Source organism: Trichosurus vulpecula, chromosome 2, assembly GCF_011100635.1.
Source record: "Trichosurus vulpecula isolate mTriVul1 chromosome 2, mTriVul1.pri, whole genome shotgun sequence".
In the NCBI taxonomy this organism is placed as follows: Eukaryota; Metazoa; Chordata; class Mammalia; order Diprotodontia; family Phalangeridae; genus Trichosurus; species Trichosurus vulpecula.
In genome coordinates this window covers 309,375,311-309,392,924 of record NC_050574.1, presented here as the reverse complement: position 1 = coordinate 309,392,924, position 17,614 = coordinate 309,375,311, and positions in this window count along the sequence as shown.

The window sequence follows — 17,614 nt, the reverse complement described above, 5'->3', positions numbered from 1 at the left end:
AATACATTGTAGAACATATACTCAAAGCCTTTTTAGCTTGGTCATGTGTACTTTAGTTCATATTCTATTGACATAGCCTGTGAAAAATCTAGATTCATCTCTTCATTGTTAGGCATCAGCTCGTGACTTCATTGGTCAAGAAAATCTCTCTATAAATTGAGATGTGCTTCCTTCGGTGGTAGAGAAACATCATGAAAATAGACTCTTGTTAGCATGAGCTAGAGGTGTTCAGATAAGCAAATAAATAAAGCTGAAATATTGATGAATTTTGTGTAATGTTATTTGATTTGGCAAAGCACTTACATATATATATATATATATATATATATATATATATATATATATATATATATATATATATATATATATATAAAATCATTAGATATAAGTATAATTATCCTCATTTTACATGTGCCAAAACTAAGATATAAGCATGCTAAATTATTTCCCTGAGGCTACTCAAGTAATTAGTCAAGATCTAGTAGCACAGGTCCTGTTGGATTTGGAGACAATAGCCTTGGAATCTGTTACTTAATGCCCCTGGGGAAGTCATTCAATGTTTCTGGGCCTCAGTTTCCTAGTCTAGAATATGGGATTGAAATAGATGATCCTAATGTTCCTTTCAGCTTTTCATCTGTTGTGGTATCACTTTTAATCAGGAATCAGGTATCTTAATTGCAAACTTTTTTATCCTTCCTCAAACTTCTCAAGACTCCCTCTCCTACTCCCCTCTCAGCTGAGAAACTTCCTTCATATTTCAGTTAAAAAAAATATTAAAGGCATTCAATGAGAGCTGCCTCTTCTTCTCCCCTCCTCGTCTTATAACACTCAGATGTCTTCTCACACTTTCATTCCATTCAACCTTTTTCAAATAAACAAGTGGCCCTTCTTGGAAAGGCAAGCCCTTTTACATGAACAAATGATCCCATTCCACCCTATATTTGCAGGCAAATTGCCCCCTCTATCATCCCTACTATCACTATTCTTCATTCTCTCCTTGTCTATTAGCTGCTTCCCTACTGCCTAGAAATAGGCTTGGTTCTTCCTCAATCTCAAAATACCCTCTAATGATCCACCGATCCCTGGTAGCTGTCATCCTATATCTTACCTAGCTAAATTCCTTGAGAAAGGCTTTTTATTATAGTAGGTTTCTTTGACCACCATTGATCTCTGTCTTGTGGATACTCTCTTCTCTCTAGGGTTTTAATTTTTTTCTTGCAATTTTTTTCCCAATTAATGTAAAGTATTCTCAACATTTGATTTTTAAAATTTTAAGTTCCAAATTGCCTCCCTTCCCCCTCATTGAAAAGACAAGCAATTTGATATAGATTATATGTGTGGAGTCAATTGGGAAGTATATGGTGTTCAGCAAGACTAATACCTCTGGTATGAGGGCTCACTGAGCCCTTTTCAGGGCTGCTCATTCACCTTTGCTGTTTTTCTGATTCACCTAACTGACCAATGGCTCCAAGAAGCTGAAGCATGCACAGCAGTCACACCCTATGGCTAAACCATGTTGAGGTTAACCAAAAGACCTCAAAATTGTTGATGAGTTAGGGGATGTCTACCTCAAGCACATGGAGACTTTCCCTGGTGGAAAGGGTAGATGAGAACAATTTGTTCCAATGCTCATGAAGGTGACTGAAGCAGGCATTGTGAAGAGCTTAAAGCTTGGTTAGACATCAAAGACACCAAGGTCATCTGCTATATCCTGGTCCATAGTCTTGATTTTTATCTTTCCACTGGACTTCAATGAGTCTGGATGAGAGAGTAAGGCTGGTGACTTGGTGCAGCTCCGCCTTACTTAACTCCAATTCAATGGCAAGTCAATACATCACCCATGATGTCATTGGTCTTCTTTGATAATGAAGGACAAAACAATATGTGTAGTCATGCAAAACATATTTCCATATTCTTTCTAGGGTTTTTTGACACTGCTTTCTCCTGGTCCTTCTGCCTATTTATTAAACCCTCCATAGTCTCTTTTTATGTATCTTCACCTAGATCTCATCCACTTAAAGTTGGTGCCCCCAAAGTCTTCTTCCTGGGCCCTTTTCTCTTCACTATCTATAAAATTTTAATTGGTGATCTTATCAACTCCATGGATTCAATTATCATCTCTATGCAGATGATTCTCAGATCTGTTTATATAAATTTAAACTCTCATCTGATCTCCACTTTTCATTATCCACTGCCTATTGGATATCCTGAACTGAACATACAGTAGAAATACTAATGTATGTCCAAAACTCAACTAATTACTTTTCCCAAAAATACCTCTCATCTTTCTAACTTTGCTATGTCTATCGAGGACACCACTATCCTCCCAGTCACCCATACTCTTATGAGAAGTGGTGGAAGCAGTTTTGTTTCCACAAAGTTGAAACTATCTTCTCCCCAACCCCAGCTTTAGCAGAATGTAAGTCAGGTGACTGGTTCTAATCAGAGTTGTGCTCTAGGCAACTTCTGATCAGGTGAAAGGTTAGAGGCCTGCACGTATGCTTAACAAGCCATTTGATGAGGGCATGACATAGGTCATCAGGGGGTTGCATCTGGCCAATGAAGGGCCAGGAAGGAGACTATAATTGGGAGTCAATAATAAGACTGGCATTAGTCTGAGTTCTTGTACTCACCTATACTCTGTTAAGGGGATGTGCCCATTTATTCAGAATGAATAAATGTAATTAAAAATTTCCTGGTTTCCCAATGAGTATTATTTGTTCCTAGACGATGTGAGTATATTTATAACACACTCAACCTCTATTATTCTTGACGGTCCATTCTTCTCCCTTCCCCCATATCCAACACGTTGCCAAGTTTCACCCATTCTACCTTTATGAAATTTCTCACATGTGTCCCATTTGCTAATTGGGCACTAGTAACACCTTGTTGGAGGCCCTCATCATTTCACACCTCGAATACTGCAATAGCCTTCCTGTTGGTCTCCCTGCCACATTCCAATCCATCTTCAAATCAACTATCAAAGTTCTATCAACTATCAACTATCAACTATCAAAGATCTTCATAAACTGCTAATCTATGTCAAATCCTTACTTAATAAACTCTAGTGACTCTTCATTGCCTCTAGTATCAAACATAAAATCTGTACCCCCTTCCCCACCTCTCTAGTTATCTTATGCTTTACTCTTCTCCATAATTACTGTGATCCAATGACACTAGCCAACTTTGCAGGGAGAGCTCAGTGGTACAGTGGACAGAGCACTAGACCTGGACTGCTGAAGTTCAGAGTTCAAATCCAGCCTCAGACACTGATTAGCTGTGCAATTCTGGACTACTCACTTAACTCCTATTTGCCTCAGTTTCTTCAATTGTAAAATTGGAGTAATAATAACACCTACCTCACTGGGTTGTTGTAAAGATCAAATGAGATAATTATTTGTAAATCTCAGCAGAAGTACCCAGTACATAGTAGGCACTGTATAAATGTTAGCTATCATTATCATTAATTATTGTCATATCAAACAAGACACTTAGTCCCCCAAGTTGACACATTTTTCACTAGCTGCCCCTATGTCTGGAATTCTCTCCTTCCTGATCTGTATCTCTTGGCATTTCTGACTTCCTTCAAGCCTCATCTAAAATACCACTTTCTTCAAAAAACCTTTACCCAATCCTTTTGATGGTATTACCTTCTCTCTTAAAATAATTCTAATTTATCTTGTATATATCATGTTTCTATAGAGTTGTTTGCATATTCTTTCCCTCCATTATATTGTGAGCTCCTTGAGAGCAAGGATTTTGTTTTTGCATTACATTGTATCCCAGAACTTAGCACAATGCCTGGCATAAAATTTAATAAAAGCTTATTGACTTGATTTGACTTTGATCCTGAGATCTCTTAATATTTTACTTTGCAAAGTTGCCCCCTTAGCTAAGATGGTTTCTATGAATGGAGGTGGAGAGAACAGGGAAGGCTTAAATATAACAAAGACTCCAATCTCCCTACATTATATAGGTGTTGAGGGATAAACAAGTTTTTTATTTACACATGCAATGGTCCACCCTGGGGAGCTGTTCCCTTTGGCCCTCCCCTAAAGAAGGCAAATGCTGCCACAATAAGTATGCTCCTTCAGAGGATGCCAGGATAGATACACAAAGGTAAAAGCCTATCTTCTAGCCTTAATTTTGTAATTTGTTTTCTGTTTGGTTTTTTTTCAGTGTTTTATTTTGATACCCTCCCCATCAAAAAAGGGGGGAGGGAAACAAAATAAAACAGAGATCCAACAAGATTAATTGAAATTCATAGAAAAAATGATGCACAAATTTAAAAATGAGTTCAAAATGGTATTATAGATTAAATGAGAAATGGAGGAAAGAATCATAATAGAAATTAGAGTTATGAAGTTATGCCTTGGAAAGAGAGTTAACATTTTGGCACAAGAGGTACAAAACATTATTCAAACAAGAGATTTCCTTAAAAGCAAATAGAAAGTAATGACTCCAAGAGACAAGAAATATCTAAAGCAACTGAAAATAGAAAAAAAATATGTAAGGCATCTCAAATTTTTAAAAATGACCCAAATAGTGTAAAAAGAGACAATTTAAGAATCATTAGATCAACTGAAAACCTTTACCTTAAAAGAGCTTGGATAACATATTTCAAAAATTCATGAAAGAAAACTTCCTATACTTTTAGAACCACAGGACGAAGTGAAAAGAGAAAGTGTCTACTGCTTACCTCCTGAAAGAAACCTCAAAATGAAAATTCTCAGGAAAAATAAAAAAAAAAAAACCAAAATCTGGAGATTCACATCCAAAGATAAATAGTGCAGAATTTTGCTAAAAACAAAGAGTTTAAGTACCAAAGAACCACTGTCAAGATCACATATGAATTAGCAGCTGCCGCTGCAACAAAGCAGAGAGCATGGGATATGATATTCTAAGAGGCCAATGATACAGACTTACAACCAAGAATAAATTAGCAAGCAAGGGGTAAAACAGGCCTTTAATGAAAGAGAGGACCTCCAAGATTTCCTGATGAAAAGATTGGCTCTGGATAAAAACTTAGAAATATAAACAATCGAATAGAGTTTTTTTAAAGCTAAAGGTAAAAAAAAAGAATGAACTCTTTATGTTCTAACGAGAAGATAAGTATCCCCTAGCAACTGTGATTTAAGCAAGGGTGATAGAGGGAGTTAAATAAATAAAAGGATTGGAATGATATTTGTTTTATTTTAATGATCTTAAAAGAAGAAAAGAAAGGCCGAGAGAAAATGACACAGTAGGGAAGAAAAGAAGAAGGGGGGGGGCAGTTATTTCATGTAATCAGGGACACAAAATCTCTACAAATGCAAAGGAAGAAAGAGTGAGTTCACTTTGAACTTATAGAGTAAAGTTTTAAAGACACAGGCAGCCAATTAAAGGAGGTTACCACACCCATATGGTAGGGCATGCAGTGGGCTCCATGTTAGATTTAGCAGAATCTAGAGTACTGGTTGAGCTGCCTGTGTATAAAGGGACACGTATTATGTAAGCAGGTGCTTTTGTGCAGTGATGTAGAACATACATCTCTTGTTTCTTCTCCCCCCATCCTTCTCTAAGAGAGACTTTTATTCCTGTCAGGAGAGGAAGCTACTCCTAACAGTACCAGGATAGAAGTATTATCTATATGCTCCTATCTAACTTCTGATTGAGTAATTGCCAAAGATAGTGTCTTTGGGCTGGAATGAGATATGACCTTAGGGCCAAGGTCTGAGCACAAGCACCCCATCAATTTGGGAGAAAAGAGGAACTCTAAACTCTATATACAAGGCTTGACCAATTTCCCAACTAATACCAGATCCACAATGAATATACACAGCAAATATCAAAGAAGTCCATTTATCCAAATCATAGCAAAATAGATGCTAGGACAAGCAACAATCAGTGAGTAGTAGTAGCTGCCCTACTGAGGACCCAACTGTCCAGTGCCAGTTGGACAAAGGTCTTTCCTTCCTACCTTCCTCCCTCCCTCCTTCTGTCCTCCCTCCCTGTTTATATAGGGGATCATACCGTTACATATGGGTGTTCTACCCAAATGAATAAAAAGGTTTATTGCTGAAACCTCACAAGGGGGTCAGGGGCTAGATTTATTTTTTCCCTTCCCTACTTATTTATTTAATCATTAAAAAAAACCAACTGGAACAATTAACTCTTTTGTCTCATGTAGTTTCCTTTATGATTTCTTCATACAGAACTCTGGAAAACTAGATTTTGATAAAGCTCATTAGAATTCAAGTGGAGCCCATGCCTTAAACCCAAATCACTCTGGCTCTCACTGAGTGACCAATAATTGGTCCCAGCCCAAGCCTCACTTGTTCATTGTTTGCATTTTGATGGCTCAGAGTATAAATAGCTATTGTTTCTGTTCTGGGCAGAAACCCTGAAGATCTTCCTTCCCAGTTTGATTATTTGTTTTTTGAGTGGGCAAACTAGGTCATCTTTTGCCTCATTTCTTACCTAGCCTTAAATTGCTGAATGGGTTTTCCCCTCAAACAAACTGAGATATGGAAAAAGGCCACTCTATCTGGAGTCATCTCCAGTTATCCTGAGTTATGTCTTGCCACTGGACTCACATGACCCTGGAGGACAGAGAGAGGCTAATGACTTTGCACAGTTTTGCCTCACTTAAATTCAACTCACTTGCAAGTCAAGACATCGCCCTCCTGATGTCATTGGTCCTCTTTCAGAATGAAGGACAAACAATAGCAAACAGAAATAGAGAAGCTATACTTAAGAAAATGTATACCAGACAGAGTGAAACAGCTCTCCTGTTGGAAGATAATTGGGTTCAATCAAGAAGGAACTCTCTCATCCAAAGTGGAAACTCCTGAAATTTTAGAACAGCAAGCTGGCTATGTGGACATAATATAGAATGTCACTTCCCCTCAAGTCTTCCCAGATCTTTTCCTTCTTCAAATTAAAGAGGAGTTGGCCGCTTCCAACTTTTCTCTTGAAGCCTGAAGTGACTTGACCTCAAAGAAGATCTGAAGCTTGACCAATACCAAAGAGGAGTGGCCCTGAAGAGTTCCAAAGAGGTACAATGAGTCCTGAATGGGGACTCAAAAGGAACTTTTGCTTGGAGAGTCCTGAAAGGGAGTGCCTGAGAATTGAATTTCTTGTAAACTCTACCCTACTACTCATCTGGAGCAGGGCCTTCTTTGGCAATAAAGGAATCTCATAGCAATAAGCTTTGGAAAAAGAATTACATAGACCAACTGGGTATATTCAAAGCTGAGCTTTACACACACACACACACACACACACACACACACACACACGCACGCACGCACACGCACATACACACACACACAGTTATGACATAACTTTCTATTAATTCTATTAAATTCTCTTCTTTCCAAATTCACTGTGGTAGTTGAAAAAGTGTAAAATCATATTATTTTTCCACCCATCACAGTGGTCTGTAGAATGGGAAGATTTAGGTTCCATAGAAGGAAGGCAAATCAAGGCAACACCTGGGTACATAGGACCATAAAATAATAGATTTGCAATAGGAAGGTCCTTCAGAGATCATCAACATCATCTAAGTGTTTTAGAAATGAAGAAGCTAAGACCCACAGATGAGAAGTAAGGAACCCAAAGTCACACAGCTATTAAGTATCAGAACTAGGATTTGAACCCCCATTCTCACCCTAAACCTTGCATTGTTCACCCAGATATGCCCTTTTTGACCCTGTAGGTAGTGAAGAAACTGCTTGCCATTTGAGTCTATCTTTTTAATCCTGCCATTCTTTATACTAGTGTAAATGAAGTAGAATCTCACAATAACTGAACAAATGGAGAACCAGTGCATTAAAAAAAACTCTTACTCATTTTTCATCATTTCAGCCTTTGTCTTATCACAGTGATTGTGGTACATAGAGGTAGTCACATTCTTGAATGTATCAGGAGTACTCAGCTAGTGTAGGCACTGGCCCCTATCTTATAGGACAATATATGAATGTTATTTTTTATACCCCACTGAAGTGCTACTGACAATAGTAGATGGTGCATCCTCAAACACTTTGTGGTGGTAGCTCTCAATTTGTCATGATGACGGAAATGATGAATGTTCCCATATAATGACTCATCAGTAGGGTGAACAATAAGAGATGAAGACTGGACTAGTCATCTGTGTGATTTCCCTTAAGATAGATGACTTTTTGCTTTTTGACTGAGAATACACACACACATACACATATGTGTGTGTATGTGTTCATATATATATATATACATTATATATGTGTATATTATATGTATATGTGTATATATATATATGTATATGCACATATGTATATTTTCCCCCTAGCTGAGAAAATCAGTGTTAATTCTGAAATGGTCTGGGTATGCTTTATCTTTTACATTTTTCTTAATGATGCTTATAAATGTTTGATGATACTGTCTGCCACATTCTCTGCACAGAAATCAGTGTACCATCTTAAAAAAGAGTGTGAGACATAAAATAAATGGTTTAAATAGTTTGGAATATAATTCTTACTGAAAATTCACCATCTTAAAAATCATAGATTTTATGACATACTTTTATATATTTAGTTTTATTATTATTATTTTTATTTTGACAGTAGAGTCAATGCCTGTGAAGGCCATCTATTTAAAACATTTCTTCATAAAAATATCCTAATCTACATCATAAAATCCTATTTATCCAGAAAAATAAATATAATGAACAATGCCACAGCTCAAATTTTTCTTTAGAACTTCAACTTCAAAGAATCCAGGTAGAAGGGCTGGGAGAATGCTCTGTATACAGAATAATTTACTATAAAACTGGAAACATTTTGGAACCCTTCCAATAGCAGATAGGAAAGATTGACAAGTTTATATTCTAAAATAATACTATGAAATTTCAACTTATAATTGGGGAATCACCCTTGCCCACCACAGCCTGTGTATGTAATAGCAATGTCCTACAAAGTTTTAATTGAAAAAACAATGTGTAATGGATGAATAAAATAATGGAATAAAATATATTAATCACTTACTATTGGCCAGATTCTGTAATAAAGTAGAAATACAAATATAAAATGTGAGTCAGTACTTGTCCTGAAGAAGCTTATATTCTGTTAGAGAGATAACACATAGAGGAGTGATGCTAAGAAAGGGAATGGTAGTCTAAGTCTAGGTCACAGGGCAGGGGTGGGGGTGCGTCATAGGCAAAGTAAATTGATTCTAGTGAGGTCAACTTAAATTCCCTGATTTAATTATTGTGCCCAGAACAAGAAGAAGGATTATTTGGGTGGATAGGTTTGAAAATTCCGTTTGAAATGCTGGGATTTTAGGAAGAAGATAAAGCACAAATGTATGTACATGCCAGTACAGACTAAAATTTCTCACCTTCAAGTCAATAGTGTTAGAACACTTTTCAAAGAATATCGTTGCTCAGTATACGTCAGATTAAAAGAACTCTGAGAACTTAAATCTGAGACTCAATGATTTTTTAGAATATTTTATGTGTTCCAATTACATTAAAAAATTCATTTTTTTAAATTTTGAGCTACAAATTCTTTTCTTTCCTCCTTATTCTCTGCCCTCATTAAGAAGGGAAGCAATTTGACATAGGTTATACAAGTATAGTTAAGCAAAACATATTTCCATGTGTAGCCAGAGTAGCCTTTGTTTTCTTTGAGTGACTCAGTTTATCTCATTGAGCGTTGCTGGGTCATGCCTGGGAGCAGAGAAGTTCCTGTCTGACCTCTTCCGGGGCAGGAAGCCCACAAACCCATGCCTGGAAGCAGAGAACTTCCTGTGTGATGAGTCATGGGGCTGGCTGAGGGGAGGTGTTGACTCCATAGCCATGCCCTATTGGGTGTTAACCTAGTCTATGCTAGGGGGAGAGGCCAACTCAAGAACCAATCAGCCCTGGTCATTCAGGTGGTGCTTGATGATGTCAAAAACTCTATAAGAGGGGAGAGGACAGTTTGAAGAGCTCTCTTCCCTTTTCTGGTTGGCGTGGGAGCAGTGGGGAGCGTGACTCTGGGCCAGCCCTTGCTCTCAGGCTGAGCCCAGATGTTGGTAACTATGAATTGTATTGGGTCTGTCTGTTGATATTTGTAATTTGTTTGTATTTAGTTCTGAAGTTTGGGATGGTGGTTTTATTTTCCCCCAAACTAAATGAATATTCTGAACTTCAGGATTCTGGCTATTTGTTCTCCTGAACTAGCTGACTGTAATCTGTATTTGGCCTGTCTGTTGATGCTTGCCCGTATGCTCCCCTGAACTAACTGAATGCTGGCATTTTTTCCCCTGAACTAAATTAATGTTGTCTGTATGCTAACTGAATGCTGGATTAAAGTAAGCTGGTCAACCCCTTCACCGTGATTTCCTTGTTTAAGCAGATAAAAAGAACCTGTGCTTTTCCGGCGTGCTGGCAGCCTCCTGGGTGCATCTTACGCCCCCACAGAAGCTGCTAGCTGATTGTTAAAACACCATGTTAGTCGTGTTGTGAAAGAAAACACAGACCAAAAACAAGAGAAATTTCAAAAAAAATTATCTTTAAAAAGGATGCTCCAATCTGCCTTCAGACTTTTATCAATTTTTTCCCCTCTGAGGATTGATGGTATTTTTCATTATGAGCCCTTATTGCTTAGATCACTGTATCGCTGAGAATAACAAAATCATTCATAGATAATCATTGTACAATATTGCTTTGCTATGCACAATGTTATGCTTCTGCTCAATTCACTTTGCATCAATTCATGTAAGTCTTTCCAAGATTTTTATTAAATAATTCTGCTTGTTATTCCTTATACAAAATAGTATTGCATCACAATCATACATACCACAACTCAGCTATTCCCGAATTGATGGGCATCTCCTCAATTTACAATTTTCTTTGCTACCACAGAAAGAGCTACTACAAATATTTTTATATCAAGAGATCCATTGTGTGTGTGTGTGTGTGTGTGTGTGTGTGTGTATTTAATCTCTTTGGGAAACAAATCAGTAGTGCTATTTCTGGGTCAAACAGTAGGCAGAATTTTATAGCCTTTTGGGCATAATTCCAAATTGCTCTCCAGAATGGTTGGATCAATTCACAACTCTACCAACTGTGCCTCAATTTCCCAGTTTTCCCATATCCAGACCAATATTTGCTATTTTCCTTTTCAGTGTTATTAGCCAATCTGATAGGTGTGAGGTGGTACTTCAGCGTTGTTTGAATTTGCATTTCTCTAATCAATGGTGCTTTTAGAGCTTTTCATTTTTTTCATATGAGTATAGATAGCTTTAATTTCTTTGTCTGAAAATTGCTTGTTCATATCCTTTGACCATTTATCAATTGGGGAATGACTAGTTCCCTTATGCATTTGACTCAGTTCTCTGTATGTTTGAGAAACAAGGCCTTTATCATAGAAACATGCAATAAAAATTTCCTTCAGGTTTTCTGCTTTTCTCCTAATCTTGGCTGCATTGGATTTGTTTGTGGAAACTCTATTTAATATAATGTAATTAAAATTATCTTTTATATCTAATAATGCTATCTGTTTGGTCATAAATTCTTCCCTTACACACAGAACTATTCCATGATCCCCTAAGTACTTTATATGTGTCCATATAGTTCCTGGGTTTGTCTTAGAGGTAGAATTCAAGTATTTTGTATTGTCTACAAATATTTTAAAATGAATTTCTCTTTTTATCTCTTGCTATTAGACTTTGTAATATATAGAAATGCTAATGATTTGTGTAGGTTTATCCTGCAACTTTGCTGAAGTTGTTAATTACTTCAAGTACTTTTTTAGCTGATTCTCTAGAATTCTCCAAGTGTCATATCATCTGCAAAGACATTTTTTTCCTCATTGCTTTTTCTAATTCCCTCAAATTTTTTTTCTTCTCTTATTGACATAACTAGCATTTCTAGTACAATAATAAAGAATAGAGGTAATAATGGGCATTCTTGCTTCACCCTTGACCTTACTGGGGAGGCTTCTAAGTCATTGCCATTACATATAATGTATGCTGATGGGTTTAGATAGATAGTACTTAACATTTTAGAGAACGCACTATTTGCTTTTATGTTTTCTAGGTTTTTAATAGGAATGAGTGTTGTGTTTTGTCAAAAGCTTTTTCTGCACTTATTGTTAGTCATATGATTTCTGCTATTTTTGTTATCAATATGGCCAATTATGCTAATATTTTTACCAAAATTGAACCAGCCATGCCTTTCCGGTATAAATCCAACCTAGTATTACTATATGTGTATATATACATACATACACCTACATATACAACTGTAATCTGTTTTGTAGTGTTCTCTTTTTAAAAAATTTACATCAATATTAATTAGAGAAATTGTTCTATAATTTTCTTCATTTATTTTTCTTTTCCTGGTTTAGTTGTCAATACCACATTGTATATAAAAAGGAACTTAGCAGGAATCTTTTGCCTATTTTTCCAAGTAATTTATATAGTATTGAAATTAATTGTTCTTTAAATGTTTGGTAGAATTTACTTCTGACTCCACTTGGCCTCCCCACCACTCACCCTTGGGGAGCTAATTGATGGCTTGTTCAATTTCTTTTTCAAAAATAGCATTAAGTATTCTATTTCTTCTCTGTTTATCTCAACAATTTGTATATTTGTAAATATTCATTTATTCAATTAAATTGTTAGATTCATTGACAAATAACTGGGCAGAAAAGCTCCTAATGGTCTTCATTTCATCTTCAGTGGTTCTGATTTCATTTTTGATACTGCTAATTTGAATTTGTTCATTCCTTTTTTAAAATCAAAATAACCAATGGTTTACCTATTTTATTGTTTATTCATAAAACCAACTGTTAGATTTATTTATTAATTCAATTGTTTCTTTACTTTTAATTTTAATAATTTCTCCTTTGATTTTCAGATTTTTCAATTTGGTGTTTAATTTTGAATTTTTAAGTTGTTTATTTCTAGTTTTTTGTTGGTTTGTTGTTTAGTCGTATGCCCAATTCATTGACCTTCTCTCTCTCTCCCTCTCTCTCTCTCTCTCTCTCTCTGTGCATGTGGTGTGTGTATATATCCTGTTTTGGATGCATCCCATAAATTTGGATATGTTGTCTTATGGCTGTCATTCTCTTTATTGAAATTATTTATTGTTTGTATGATTTGTTCTTTGATCCACTTATTCTTTACTATTACTTAATTTCCAAGTTAATTTGATCTGTTTCCATGGATTTTATTGAATGTTATTTTTGTTGGATTATATTCTGAAAAGGACTCATTTAATATTTCTGCTTTTCTGCATTTTCTTGTAACATTTTTTCTTAACACATGGTTATTTTTTGTATAAGCACCATGTATCACTAATTAAAAGGTTTATTTCTTTCTGTTCCCATTCAGTTTTCTTCAGAGGTCTGTCATATCTAACTTTTCTAAAATTCTATTCTTCTCTTTAACTTCTTTTTTGTTTATTTTTTTGGTTAGATTTACCTAGTTCTGAGAGAGGTAAGTTGAGGTTAACCACTAATATAATTTTACTGTCTATTTCTTCCTATAACTCACTTAACTTCTTTATGAATTTGGATGCTATACCACTTAATGAATATATGTTTAGTCTTCACATTATTTATTATTTCATTCTCTACTAAACCCATTACAGTTTCCTAGATTATCTCTTTTAACTAGATCTATTTTTGGTTTTCTTTTTGAGATCATAATTATTAAACCTCCTTTTTTTCTTCCGCTAAAACAAAAAAGAATCCGCTTCAGCACCTTAATTTTGCTGTTTATGTCTCTCTGTTTCAAGTGTCTTTCTTGTAAACAACCATATTATAGGATGCTGGCTTTTAATCCACTGTGGTATCTACTTTTGTTTTATGGGTGAATTTATCCCCTTCATATTCAAAGTTATAATTACTGTGTATTTCCCTCCATCTTGCTTTTTTTTCTCCTGTTTATCCTTCTCTCTTTCCTTTCACCTCACCAGGATTTTACTCCTGACTACTGCTTCCTACATGTTTGCCCTGCCTCCTATCACTACCCCACTTTTCTTATTTTCTTCCCCTTCTATTTCCCTGTATGGTAGGATAGATTTCTGTACCCAACTGAGTGTGTATCTTATTCCCCATTTGAGGCAATTCTGATGAGAGTAAGGTTCAAATTTTGCCCTTCTCCCATCTTCCCCTCCACTGTAAATATTCTTTTTTGCTTCTTTATTACGAGATAATTTACCCCATTCTACCTCTCCCATTGCCTTTCTCCCAGTGCATTCTTCCTTCTCACCCTTTAATTTAATTTAATTTTTTTTAGATATCAACCCATCATATTCAACTCACAACTGTGCCTTCTGTCTATGTACACTCTTTCTAACTGCCCTAATAAGGATAAAAGTCTTGGGAGTTACAGGTATCATTTTCTCAAATAGAAAAGTAAATAGTTTAAACATATCAAGTTCCTTATGATTTCTCTTTCATGATTAAAATTTAGTGCTTCTCTTGAGCCTTATATTTGAAAGTCAAAATTTCTATTCTGCTCTGATCTTTTCATCAGGAATATTTGAAAGTCCTATATTCCATTAAATAAGCATTGTTTTTTGTTTTTTACCCTGAAGTATTATACTCAGTTTTCCTGGACAGATGATTTTTGGCTATAATACTAGCTTCTTTACACTCTGGAATATTACATCCCAATCTTTCCACTTCTTTAATGTGGAAGCTCCTAAATCTTGTGTAGTCCTGACTGTGGATCCAAGAAACTTGAAATGTTTCTTTCTGTCTGGGTACAATATTTCCCTCTTGACCTAGGAGCTCTGGAATTTGGCTATAATATTCCTGGAAGTTTTCATTTTGGGGTCTGTTTTAGGTCAATGATGGATTCTCTCAATTTCCAATTTACCCTCTGGTTCCAGAATATCAGGGCAGTTTTCCTTGGTAATTTTTTTTTTAAATGATGTCTAGGCATTTTTGTTGGGGATATGTTTTCCAGATCAGTTGTTTTTTTTTTTTTTTTCCATTGAGTTACTTCACATTGTCTTTTGGGTTTTTTTTTCATTTTTTGGTTTTATTTTAATTGCTTCTTGATGTCTCATAAACTCAGCTTCTATTTGCTCAGCCCTAATTTTTAAAGAATTATTTTCTTTAGTGAGCTTTTGTACCTACTTTTTCATTTGTCCAATTCTACTTTTTAGGAGATCTTTCTTCAGTGATTTTTTTTGTACACCATCCCCTTCGCCTCCCTGATTTGGACAATTCTTCTTTTTATAAAGAGTTTGTTTCAGTGGATTTTTGTGCCTTTTTTTCCATTTGTCCTATTCTATTTTGATCCTCCTTTACCAAGCTGTAAACTCTTTTTCCACGGTTTGCTTGTATCATTCTCATTTCTTTTCCCTTTTCTTCCTATACTTCTCATTTGATTTTCAAAATCTTTTTTGAGCTCTTCCTGGACCTAAGACCAATTCGCATTTTTCTTTGAAGCTTTCCATGTAGCCATTTTGCTTTTGCTGCCTTCTTCTGAGTTTGTGTTTTGATCTTCTCACCATAGTAACTTTCTACAGTCAGGTACTTTTTTATTGTTTGTTCATTTTTCCAGCTTATTTATTAACTTTTAACTTTATGTTAAAGTTGGACTCTGCACCAAAGATAGCAAGGCCACTGTTTCTAGGTTTAAGCTTTTCACATTACTCTTTTCTGAGCTAGCTCTAGGGGCATGCAAGCTCTCAGTTCTTCCAGCATAGTACAATTTAAAGAGAGGTGTGGTCACTACTTTTTTGGCCGTGGCTCTGGTTTATGAGTGACTGCAAGCACTCTTTTCTGCCTTTGAACTGTGACCAGGGTCCCCCCCTGCCCTTGCCATTGCTTCTCCTGACTTTGGGACTTTGACCCAGAACTACATATTAGCAATGCAACAGAATCCTATACTCAGTGCTATCAAAGGTCCCCTGAAGTCATCTGACCAGTTGTACAGTCCTCTTATTTTATATGGGCTGAGAGCTCCAGAACTGCTGCCACCACTGATTCCATCACTCCCAAGGCTTCCTGAGGGCTTGCTATGGTGCAGCCTGCACTGCACTGCCTTCAACTCTTACCTCAGTTAGGTGGAACTTTCCCACAGTCCTCCCAAGTTGTTTGGGACTGGAAGATTGTTTTACCCCATCCTTTTGTTGGTTGTGCCACTTCAGAATTAATTTTGAGGTATTATTTAACACGATATGGGAAAGCTCAGATGAAACCCTGTCTTTACTCTGCCATCTTGGCCTCAATTCCTTAATACTTCCACAGCCTACTTCATAGGATTGTTTCAAAGACCAAATGAGACAACATACGTAAAACCTTTTTGTAATGTTAAGGAGATCTATGAATGTCAACTATTTTGAATAACTATTACCTTGAAGCAATTTTTCAACCTATTCCCTGAACATTCTTGCCTAAATTAAAATCTGCCTCCAATACTGATTTGCTATTCAGAAAAGGAAGTAGAAAAAGAAGATAACTGGAAGAAGTGGTTGGGGAGTAGCATTTAAGATCAGCAAAAGACTAGAATAGGTCAGTGCAGAGCGTGTGTGAGACAGGCCAACCTGAAGTAAATTTGTTATCATATCTATCCATTACAATACAACCCAACAAGCATTTACGGAGCAAAGTGGTACAATGAATAGAGCACTGGCCCTAGAGTCAGGAGGACCTGAGTTCAAATGCAGCCTCAGACACTTGATACTTACTAGCTATGTGACCCTGGGTAAGTCACTTAAACCCAATTGCCTCATCAAATATATATGTATATATATAGTGTGTATATAGAAATATGTATATATGTGTGTTTATAGAAATATGTTTATATATGTGTATGTATGTATACACACACCCATTACATGTAGGGCTCTGTGCTAGAAAGATGAAGAGAAAAAGAATCTGTCTTCAAACAGCTGATATTCTACTGGAGAGTAGTTTGGAGAATAGGTGTCCATTTTCTTAGGGTATGCAGGATGAGTGTTAAACTTTTTGACTCCAAATTAAGGAGATGCCCTAGTTAGTGAACTTGTGAATTTATGAGAACAGAAGACAGAATCTGACATTACGATTCACTGTCCATAGTCTCAAATTCCAAAGAGAAAGAGAGGCAAAACAACAAACTTATTCCCTCATATAGTAAGGATAAGTTATCATTCATACAGCTTCAGAGCCATCCAGGCAATATCATCCAAAATCCTTTTAAACACTGAACTAGAACATTCCTTGCCACTGAGAGTTTACAATATAAAATAATCTAAAAAATACTCTCTCTCTTTCATTGATGAAAAGCAATATTTTCAGAGGATTTTATTGGATCAGGTTCAGTGAAAGTTATTCATAAGGTAGTTTTAAGAATGAGTAGATTAGTAGTAGAAATAGCCTAGCACCATTCACAGGGGGAGATAGTATTATCTGTCAATAATAACTTACAGGGATATTTATGATTTCTTCCAGGAGTAAAGAAATTCCCACTTTGTCATTACTTAGTATATAAGTATAAAGGTGAGTTAAATTATAAATGAATGAGGTAAAGTAATAAATAGGACCAATGTTTATCCATTAAGACATGAAAAAATATATATCATAGGATAAAATAAATGGAGGCAAAGGAGTAAAAAATACATTTATTTAGGGGGGAAAATATCTGTTAACTAATTTTTATTATGTTG